Source organism: Etheostoma spectabile, unplaced genomic scaffold (genome assembly GCF_008692095.1).
Source record: "Etheostoma spectabile isolate EspeVRDwgs_2016 unplaced genomic scaffold, UIUC_Espe_1.0 scaffold00002169, whole genome shotgun sequence".
Taxonomy (NCBI): Eukaryota; Metazoa; Chordata; class Actinopteri; order Perciformes; family Percidae; genus Etheostoma; species Etheostoma spectabile.
The window spans coordinates 506,568-517,760 of NW_022602864.1; the positions used below are offsets into that span (position 1 = coordinate 506,568).

General features: G+C 38.9%; 1 long non-coding RNA gene across 1 annotated transcript; it reads right to left on the reverse strand.

Moving 5' to 3' along the window:
* Positions 1-8,067: 8,067 nt before the first annotated feature.
* LOC116675700 (uncharacterized) lies at positions 8,068-8,283 on the reverse strand. The gene is made up of 2 exons (XR_004328512.1): positions 8,244-8,283; positions 8,068-8,159 (listed from the first exon to the last, which is right to left on the reverse strand). It is a non-coding gene; the product is annotated as an uncharacterized LOC116675700 (long non-coding RNA).
* Between the last annotated feature and the right edge of the window lie 2,910 nt (positions 8,284-11,193).

The following is an 11,193-nucleotide window of genomic DNA, read 5'->3' on the forward strand; positions in this document are numbered from 1 at the left end:
CCATGAATTTGGAGTTATTAAGGTTTATGTGAAATACTGGAGTTCAACAGTGAAGGTCTGGAAGTAAATATCTCATCTGTATTCTGCTTTGGGATTTTTAGTGTGAGCCTTAATTTGGTAACATTCCAAGGTACGCTGAACACTTGTTACATGATTGGGACACAGTAAATGCTCCTGTGGAAGCTACAACTTTGTATAATATCAATCTTGTTTTAAGGAACAGTTTTCATGTGACCTGGACTCATAACCATTCAACACTGTTCTAAAACATTGCAAACTGAATTGCATCAAACATAATAAAAACTACTGATAAAATCAATAGCTCATTTAAACACAGCGCACAAGAAATGAAAGAGTATATTCGCTTTGGTTTTGATTATGGTCACTAGACATTTCCTGCATTGACCAGGTAAGTAGATGTAGTTAGGGAATGCTAGGCCTTATCCTGTGAGAAATCTAGCACACAGTATACTGTATAAATGCATTTAACCTGTTTAGTGTACAATGTACCACTGGTGGTTCGAAATTGGAACGCACCATAAAAGGACGTTATTATTTGCATTAAACCGTCATAAACACGCTCAAGTCATACATCGTTAGAAAGCTTAAAGTCTCATGATTCCATCGAGCCCACACACAAGCAATAAGGTGACTCACAACGGTTATAATCATGTTCTGAAGTAAAGCAAGACAGACAGATTTAAGTATAAAATGAATCTGCATCCATACCTGTCTGCTCGTGTCTTTAATCACAGCGGTGAAAGATCGCCAAAAACGTTGTTTTCCTCCTTCGTAAACATGTCAAACTATTAGAATATCCAAGCCTTGTAATCCATAATTATCTGGTCCCCTCACAATCTTGTAGTTTCTGGCCAAGTTTCGACTTTCAGAAATCTAGATAGTGCATCATTTCTCGGTTTTGATCGCGTGTAACTTTTTCCCTGTGCGCGCTAGGAATCATGCCGACACATCATTGTAATCTGTGGTGCCAGCACGTTCGAATGAAGCTGGTTGCCAACCAATAGCATGATTCTATCAAGAGATACACTCAAACTAAGCCAATCATATCGTACAGCTCCCATTGGGCCCACGTGGGAAAGAATGACAGTAGAACCCACCAATTAGAACATAAGGGCATAAAACTGGCATCCCTGTATAGCCAGTAAAGAGACGAGTTGAATGGTACCAGACATGGCCAACAAAAACCTATCCCTGAGTTCACTCCAACTGTCTGAAAGCCAAAAATATGGCCTTCTTATAGCATTTCAACATTTCATCAAATTATGATTACTTATTCCTATAAATCTATGTATCTACTTATTTTAGGCATGTGTGTGAGTGATGTGGATGTGTTTTTGTATTTCAGAAGTTATGTATTTAGCACTTTTTGGGCTTTTTTAGAAATAAGAAATTAGACAAACGCACAGACATATCTGTAGAAAAACATTCATATAAAATCCATTTTATAAGCAATTTTCTTCCGGATTTTTTCTGTTCAAAGTTGAGACATGTTGCTAGGGTACTATTTTAGTATATAGCAGTTGTAATATGCTTACAGTAGTGATTTTTATTAATTTTTTAGATGATTTACTTGGACGGAAATAGAAATTCTGTGTTCTAACCTCTGTAGCTCTGTGTCAATAAGGCCTAGTGTCACAATGCCACTAGAAACAACAAGCTGAGAGTGTTAGCTTCACAATGAACTCAGGGTCATCCCAGAGGGCCAAAGCATGTGGAAACTGCAGCATGTTTTAGGGGGTAAAAATTTAGGCGAGAAAATCATATATTTTCCAGTGTGTTTCAAGATTAATGCAGAGCAGGGTTAGTGCACAGCAGGTTGGCAGGAATGAACATCTGTAGGGATAGGGCCTCTGGATCAGGTGGTAAGACTGCAGTTCCTCCTGCAACTCAGTAACACAGCAGTTCTTGAAATGCACACTTAATTTAATATGTTGTTTTGTGTACAGCCACCTGTTTATCTGTTTTTTTTCCTGATATCTGCACGTTTTTTAAACTAATATATTTTAAAGGGAAGTTTCTTTTTCAATCAACATTTGTTCACCAGCTCTTATCATGGTTTAAATGTATATCTTTTAATGTTATTATTTTGGTGTTATTGACATGGAAGCTGGATTGTTTTGTTGTTTATTGATATTTTTAAAACTCAAACGCTACATCTATCAACATTTATTTAGATGTTATCATGGTATGCATTTCTTAATTTTAATTATATCATTTTAGTCGTATTACCGGTGAAATTATGACAGTATGCTGTAAGACAGAAGCGGAGCAGGGCGCATTAAAAGCCGATATCCCGCAATGCAATGCGGGCATTCATATCAGAGAATCTGACAGTGATCAGCAAGTCTTTAACGCCAGTATGGCTTCAATGTTCATAGATTTAATCAGTGGTTTGGTCACCAGCAACAACACGTTTCTCAGTTTTGTTCCAGTAAGTTATGAACCGTAATAACGTTTTTTTTTAAACAATCGGAAAAATACTCCGGAAGTCACCTAGTACATACCGGTCGGCGACTAGAAAATATGCTAATACATAATATTTGAAATATTAATGTTTTTGTCTAACGTTGTATTTGAGGATTCGAACAATGACCATAATAAAATACATTTTCATGTATTTGTTCCATGCATTGTCTGGTAGGCCGGCGGCAATCTGAAATGGAATGAAGCACAGGAGCCGAACGAGTCCTGCCGCCCAGACAGGAAGAACTACAAGTACATTGGCTTTATAACATGTTCTAGGGCGCATTCATAGTGGGAGTTGTAGTTTTTAAATATATTGGTCTATTTCTCATAAGTAGAAGTTGGCATTGTAGAATTTTTGATGCACCCTCAGGTTTTTTAGGATGGGGAACACATTGGTTTCCTCAGATTTAAAAGAAAAAAATAATCATTAAATAGGTCAAAATATGTTATACCATATATGACAATGGGTAAAGTGTGGTGACAATATCTACATGACAACTGAGGTCCAGATCTTTCTAAAACAGCTGGTCCTATGTGTGTAGTACCTTCTATAACAGCTGGTCCTATGTGTGTATTACCTTTTATAACAGCTGGTCCTAGGTGTGTAGTACCTTCTATATTAGCTGATCCTTGGAGAGTAGTACCTTCTTAATCAGCTGGTCCTAGGTGTGTAGTACCTACTATAACAGCTGGTCCTATGTGTGTGTAGTACCTTCTATATCAGCTGGTCCTAGGTGTGTAGTACCTTCTATAAAAGCTGGTCCTATGTGTGTAGTACCTTATATAACAGCTGGTCCTATGCCTGTAGTACCTTCTATAACACCTGGTCCAAGGTGTGTAGCACCTTCTATAACAGCTGGTCCTATGTGTGTAGTACCTTCTTTAACAGATGGTCCTAGGTGTGTAGTACCTTCTATATCAGCTGGTCCTATGTGTGTAGTACCTTCTATAACAGCTGGTCCAAGGTGTGTAGCACCTTCTATAACAGATGGTCCTATGTGTGTAGTACCTTCTTTAACAGATGGTCCTAGGTGTGTAGTACCTTCTATATCAGCTGGTCCTATGTGTGTAGTACCTTCTATAACAGCTGGTCCAAGGTGTGTAGCACCTTCTATAACAGCTGGTCCTATGTGTGTAGTACCTTCTATAACAGATGGTCCTAGGTGTGTAGTACCTTCTATATCAGCTGGTCCTATGTGTGTAGTACCTTCTATAACAGCTGGTCCAAGGTGTGTAGCACCTTCTATAACAGCTGGTCCTATTAGATTAGATCATACTTTATTCATCCCACAGCGGGGATATTCCCTTGTAACAGCAGCATTTTCTAGTCTATATGTGTGTAGTCCCTTCAATAACAGCTGGTTCTATGTGTGTAGCAACTTCTATAACAGCTGGTCCTATGTGTGTAGCACCTTCTACATCAGCTGGTCCTGCGTGTGTAGTCCCTTCTATAGCAGCTGGTCCTATGTGTGTACTCCCTTCTATAACAGCTGGTCCCATGTGTGTAGTACCTTCTATATGAGCTGGTCCTATGTGTGTATGTGGTCCTATGGAGAATTTGCAAATTGCAGGTGATAATGTATTGTCCCCATTGGGATATTTGCCTTGAGACATATAACACTTGAAAAATTGTTTTTTTCATACAGCTGACATATACTTACAATTAAAAACAATATAAAGAAAGTGATACGTAGCCAGACTAAAGCAAATTGCATAGCGTCTCTTGTACTGTCACTACACTCTCAGCAGCTGCTTATTGGATGAACTGCTAGAATGAAAATCACTCACTACTCACTATAGGCCTGGGTCAATATGGGCGGGCCCGGACCTAAAATGGGTGGGCACAGGCCCAATGGTAGCACCGAGGGTGCCTCTAACTAAAACTATAATAATGCAGTGTGATGTTAAATCAAACAAAGTATCACACATATGCTCACGTTTTTTCCCTTTAGTCATTTATCAACCACAAAATTAGTAAAAATTCAGCTTTTAAATAACGATGCATGGAAAAATGCTTCTCTTTATAGGTTATTTTTCACATCAGCAGGCTACAAGTCAAATCAAATGCACATTTGTCAAACAAGCCATTAGGCTGCAGTTCTAAACACTGAACTGTAGTTTTTTTATAGATAGCCTTTTTCTGTGACAAGGCAAATCTAAGTTGCCTACTTAACATAAAATACTATTTCTCCATTATTGGTATTTTTATTGTATAAATTCTCTACAACCTTAAGCAGTCTTGTAATCTCTGAAGCTGACTCATTTTGGTCATCAAAAAAGAGCTCATTTTATATACTGGAACTTCAAAGTGCTCTTTGAATCATGGCATTATATATGGACCTGGAATGCTGGAATTAAAATGTATGGCTTAGAGCCAAATAAAATAGATTGTTGGAAAGGTCTTAGAGTAAAATATGCCACAAAGTTTTCATGGCTCCTGCTTTGAAATTTTGACCCTTGAACCCTAACTTCAGTGCATCTTTTAAGGTTTGTACAGTACGTCAGCAAGAAAATCAGATACAGACACAAAACCAACTGTTATAAAAGCCTATGCAGAATTAATGAACTCACCTAAGGGTTAGGGTTAGCCTATCTGTAACATGTCAGTATAGTCAACAAGGAGTGTTGTCACATAAAACATCATATTTACCCATTTAACAAATATGTTTTAAAAGTGATTGCACACATCCGCATGGTGCATGAAAAATAATGGCTGTAATAACAGCCTGGGGTGCAACTTTTCTGATAATTTGTCTAATAGAATGACGCTGTCCCTGCGGTTTGAAACAACATTGACTGATATGCAGTACATTGATGTAACAATAACAATGCAAAGCTAAACTTACCCTTTGGGTCAGCATATCTGGCAGACACAAAGCATAAAACAATGAAATTTGGCATAGAGCATCTTATTAAGAATATTGGTGATGTGAAGTCTTGCCTAACAATGTCATAGTGTCCTGGATGTAACTTTTGATTTGTAATGTAATCTATTCAGAAATAAATAGACTGTTCTATAATTAAAATGTATTCAATGTGTTGTGGTTTGGGGTTTTGTTTTGGATTATTTTTCCCTTTTGGCCCTCCTGGTGTTTGTGTCTCAGTGTTCTCCCCGGTCTCATGTTGTTGGTCTTGTCTTGTGTTCCCCTCAGTGTCTGTATGTTCTGTTTCCTGTTTTATTTTGAAATCTGTTTTGTTTCTCGTCTCGCCTCTAGTTTTACTTCCTGTGTCTTCCCGCTCTTGTGATTACCTGATGTTTTCCACCTGGTTCCCTGCCCTCTAATCACTTGTCTCTCGTTACCTCATTACCTCGTGTATATAATGTCTGTGCTCCCCTGGTCTCTTGTCAGATCCTTGTGTTTTGCCAGTTGGTCCTGCGAATCTGTTTTCGTCAGCCCTTGTGATCCTGCCATGCTGTTCTTGTTCCTGGTCCTGTCTGCTTGTTCCAGTCAGTGTTCCAGTCACTCCCAGTGAGTTCTCCCCTGTTTTATTTACCTTGTTTTTGTCTCACCTTTTTGGATTTTTTGGGGTATGTCTTCTATTTTTGGATGTGACCTTTTCTCTTTGCATTTTGGACTGCTTGAAGCTTGAAACCTGTTCCATGTTCCCGGCCTCGTCTGCTGAACACGCTTGTGATCTCTTAACCTGTTCGGGGTATGTTTGTGCCCACTTGGATTTGTTTTGGAATAAACTTGTGTTTAATTGTTCCCGCCTGCCTCGTCTGCTTTTGGGTCCTCATTCCGCTACACGCATTACAGTGATCTCTTAAACCTCCCATCACCAAGCCATTTCGGGGTATTGTTTGTGCCTGTCACATTGGTACTTACTGTAGACTCATTTGTCACACTATCTGCACATTTTGCATCTCAAATTCAAAAGCACAGTTATGGCCATTGTTAGAAGTAGGAAGAGCTCCTAAATCTCTTTTCAGCAGTATAACAGTTATAATGGTATAAAACAGTAAAGTCAAAGCTCAATGTTTCATTCATAATTTATTAAAAAAAACTGAATCATACAATACATTTCCACAAGGGAACACGTTCATATACAATACAGGGAAAAGAACATATCAGAGAAATATTATACTTTTTACTACACTACATTAGTGACCCCAAATTGGCCCTCAGGTTTATGTCTATTTTATTCATAAAATAACTGTGCAATGTGGTTGTACATCAGTAGCCAACATTAATCATGTCCCCCTTCCATTTAGCGCAGATTTTTTGTTTTTATTCCTTTCACTCCGTGTTTGTTGGCCTACTATTTTCATTTCCCTTATCCATCTGGCCTGTAACGTTACTTGTGTAAAGCATCCGTGGCAGTGATACTTGGTTTATCTCCTGATACATACAGGCAATGTTATTGTATGCAACAAAGCATCTGTAACTTATTCTCTTATTGTAAATGATTTTTCTGTCTCAGCTAAACAGTCATCGTGACTATATGAACTCCCGGTAACGCTAACTCCGTAATCTACAGGACTGTAAAGAGAAAAACCTTTACGACAGCAGGTGTGTTAAAAACACCTTTCGTTCAAAGTGGCTGCTAGAATCAACACAAAAAAAGTTAAATATAGCCACTTTACATATTCACTGCAGGACTTTTACTTGTAAGAGTATTTTTACAGTGTGGTATTAATACTTTTAATGAAATAAAATCAGAAAATTATATTAAAGACTTGATGAAACGTGATCAAATTTCAAATAGATGTGCATGTTTACCTTGCTGGGTGTTTTCACTCTGATGGAGAGACCACTCAGACAATACACTGGCATTAGCCTTCAGAGAATCCCAGTGCTACTTGATCTCCTTCACAAGGATCTTCTTCTCCTCTTGGAGCTTTTGAACTGCCATGACCCTATCAAAGACTTTATTTTTTGTGCTGAAATCAACAGCGCCTGTAATACATACGTATATAGTAGAGAATGGCTACTTCACAAAGAATGTAGTTTCAGAGATAATTTCTCTCCCTCACAGCCCTAGTGTGGTGCCTTTCGAAAACTGGAAATCTGATAAATGCTTTCCCGCCTGCAGGCACACTGCTTCCAGAATCAAACCCCATTTTGGAGAGGTCAATGTCTTCTAATGAAATCTTTAACATTTCACATCCAAATAACTTGACATAGCAATACACCCACCTTGTTGAGAAAAGCAAAGAACAGTGATTCCTTACTTTATAGATACTATAGCATGCACACATTAAATTTTATGCGTACCATTTTGTGTTAAGGCCAGGGATGTTCTGTGTCCAGAACATGATCCATGCAAACTGCTTGCTCGGGTGTAACAAGGCCGTTGTACTTGGCTAGCATGGCCTGCAAAGTGATCTTTTGTTGCCTTATTTTCCATCTAATTCTGTGTTGACATTTGTTGCTGTCTGTGAAATGAAAAATAAATATAAAAATAAATAATTAAATAAATGACATTGTTGGACTTTCAGCAAATTCACTATCAATGAAGTGAATGAGAGTTCATTGTAATGTGGAGAATATACTTGAATCAACAATCAACATTACCTTTAGAACTTGAATGGACTTACTTATGGAAACATTTCAGACTTATATGTTAAAAATAAAAATTGTAGAGGTGTTGAGATCTTGTTTTTATACTTGATGTGAGGGCCTCAATCTTCTGACACAAGACCTGTGCCGTGCCTTGGTGGTTTGTTTCTCCTGAAAAAAAAAAGTAAATTACACAGCACCAATGTAAAAAAAATATTACATCTTTATGTCAGACAATGTTTAGAATTATCTCACCATCTGCCCAGTCTTTCACATCTTTCACAAATTTCTCCATGTTTTTTTCTTGCAGTTCTGCCAATTTTGACAAGAGCGAGGCGCGCTGCGTGCCTCTGACGCTGATGAGTAAAGAGAATTGTGGAAACTTTCCCGTTGGGTCAACAGTACAGATGTGTGCTAGCCATGGCAAAAAAGCGCATTTTGGATTTCTTTATAAATCAACCACAGGGTAAAAGCCTAAAAGATCAGTGGCAGAAAACTCAGCAACTGTAACCAAAAGAAGTAGCAGCACCTCACCTCCACACTCCGAGAGTGACCTGCTAGCAACAGACCACCGGGCAGCTAATGTTGTTAACCAAGCTAGCAGCCCCAGGGAAGGCGGAGGGAACTCAGTGCTGACGCCTCGGGGTCACACTTTTCCTGGTAGAAGTTTTGGAGATGTTTTTTGTGTTATGACTGCAACACAAGGTAAGAGTGCTGGTTTGTTATTATGCTGCCGCCGTGCAGTAAATGGGCATCAACTGTTGCTGTCAACAGTTCAAATGAAGGTTTATACAAATTAATTATAAATTTTTTTACATGCTTCACTTTCATTTGATTTGATCAGTGATGTGTTTAGTGGCTCTGTTGTTTAACTTGTAATTGGCCTAATCTGTGCCAGCCGTGTGCCTACATACTGCGTTACCCGTCCCTAGTTTGTCCTGTCTTGTATTATGGACTTTATTCTTGTTTTTATGCTTGTGGAATCTATAGCCTACATGTGTTCCAGTTTTATTATGGAAGCCTTAGTATAAGGCTATAATAAAGCGATATTGTCTATTATTTTCTGGTGTTTCCGGATCAGTAGCCTATGGCAGGCTAATTATTGTCTTGGATAGGCTATTTATAATGAATTGAATCTCTATACAGTAAAATAAATTGTGATGGATGCAGTTAGGTGTGTGGTGGTTGATTTTGGCTGAAAACTTTTGTCAGCACCCCCAATTCAAAATATGTTCCCGTGGCTCAGATCTGTACAGTATACAGTTGTTACGACCAGGCCCGTTGTCAAGATGGGCGTAACATAAAAAGGATGAATGTGGGTTAACCAAACAAAAAGGGCAATGAGGTTGTAGTAAATTAAAGGAAGTTTAATTACTTCAATAAATAAACAGTTAACACAAAGAGAGCTAATGGGTGCTGCCTAATAAACAAAGATTATCCTAAACAAAACTAAAGGAGCACAGCACCCATTAACTTACCAAATTATAATACAGATAACAAAAGACCAAAAACAAAGGCTTTACACAAAATAGAATCTAGTCACTCTAGTAACAATAGTTTCTAGCTCAACAGCTTTCTAACGACAATTTATAACACAATAGTTTCTCAAACAACAATCTCTAGCACAACAGTTTCTCAAATAACAATCTCTAGCACAATCTCTAGCCACCGCTCTAGCAACCGCTCTACCACTGAGCCACAGATTGTTGAGTTGCTCAGTGGTAGAGCGGTTGCCTGCCAATCGGAAGGTTGGTGGTTCAATCCCCGCCCCTGCAGTCATTGTCGAAGTGTCCTTGGGCAAGACACTGAACCCCGAATTGCCCCCGGTGCTGCGCATCGGAGTGTGAGTGTGTATGAATGTATATCTGATGAGCAGGTGGCGCCTTGTACGGCAGCCCCGGCCACAGTGTATGAATGTGTGTGAATGGTGAATGTATCCTGTAGATGTAAAAGCGCTTTGAGCAGTTGTTAAAACTGGAAAAGCGCTATATAAATACAGCACATTTACATTTACAATAGTTTCTCAAACAACAATCTCTAACCGGACCGCGTGGCAGACTGAACTAAACATTCAGCCGCCCTGACTGAAGGATCCCAGCTCTTTTTAAACTCTCCCGGTGTTGATTGAAAGACGTTGATTGGCAGGATCTACAGCAGCCGCGCCAATTCACAGCAAGGCCCGGAACAGGGAAGTGGGCGGAGCCATCACGCCAACCAATCCTCTCCGGGCAACCACACAGATGGATTTACATATCTAAAACACAGTGGCTAAACTATCCCAAAAGGCAGGAGCCGTAACAACAGTATATCACAGACACTTGTTTCATGACAATGTTATTACACAATTTTAATCTACCTTATGGTATCTTTGGGAAAGTGAATTTGCCAGGTTTTGAAACTTTTTTCTGGTTCCATCTCATAGAAGGGAATATGAGCATGTCATTGCGTCCTGCAAGGGGACAGAGGTTTGTTCTGCAAAACTGTCCTTTTAATTAAACGTCATTCCTTCTATGAATAAAAGGTACTATTAAATAGAACCTGCTTTTGATGTAAGTTGAAAGTGCAGTGATTGTTAACGACGGCTCATGGTTTTACTGAAGAGTACCTAGCAGCATTAAGTAACATCAGCTCTATTCATTTATTCAACTTACTGTAGAAAATTGAGGAATAACACCACACACAATAGTAAAGTCCAATAGATATTAAAGGCTTAAATGTCCAAGTAAAGTCCAAGTAAAGCTATATTTACTTTCAGGCTGTTAAAGCCATATTTTTACTCTTTTTCAGGCTGTTCTTAAAAGGAATCCTCCTGTTAAGCCAGCTTCATTCAAACTCTGGGACAACACATATCCGCATTGTATTCCAAAGTGAGGATATATAAAAAGACACAATTGTAAACGCGAGAGTAAACTACTTCAAACATGCCAAAAAAAGTGGCTAAGGAGAAGAAAGTGATGGAAAATTTCGAGCATGTAGGCCAGGAGACGTGTCAGGAGTAAGGTGAAGAGGAGCCATGCTCACCGGAGCAGGCACCCGCGGCTGCCCCCGCGGACACAAAAACTTGGATAATCCTTCAACAAAGGACATCATGCTTGCCATAAACTCATTCAAACAAGACTTTGACATAAAAATTTACGGTGTAGGCCTACTGACCGAAATAAGAAATGTCCAAACAGACATTAAAGACTGCAGCGGGCGTATCATG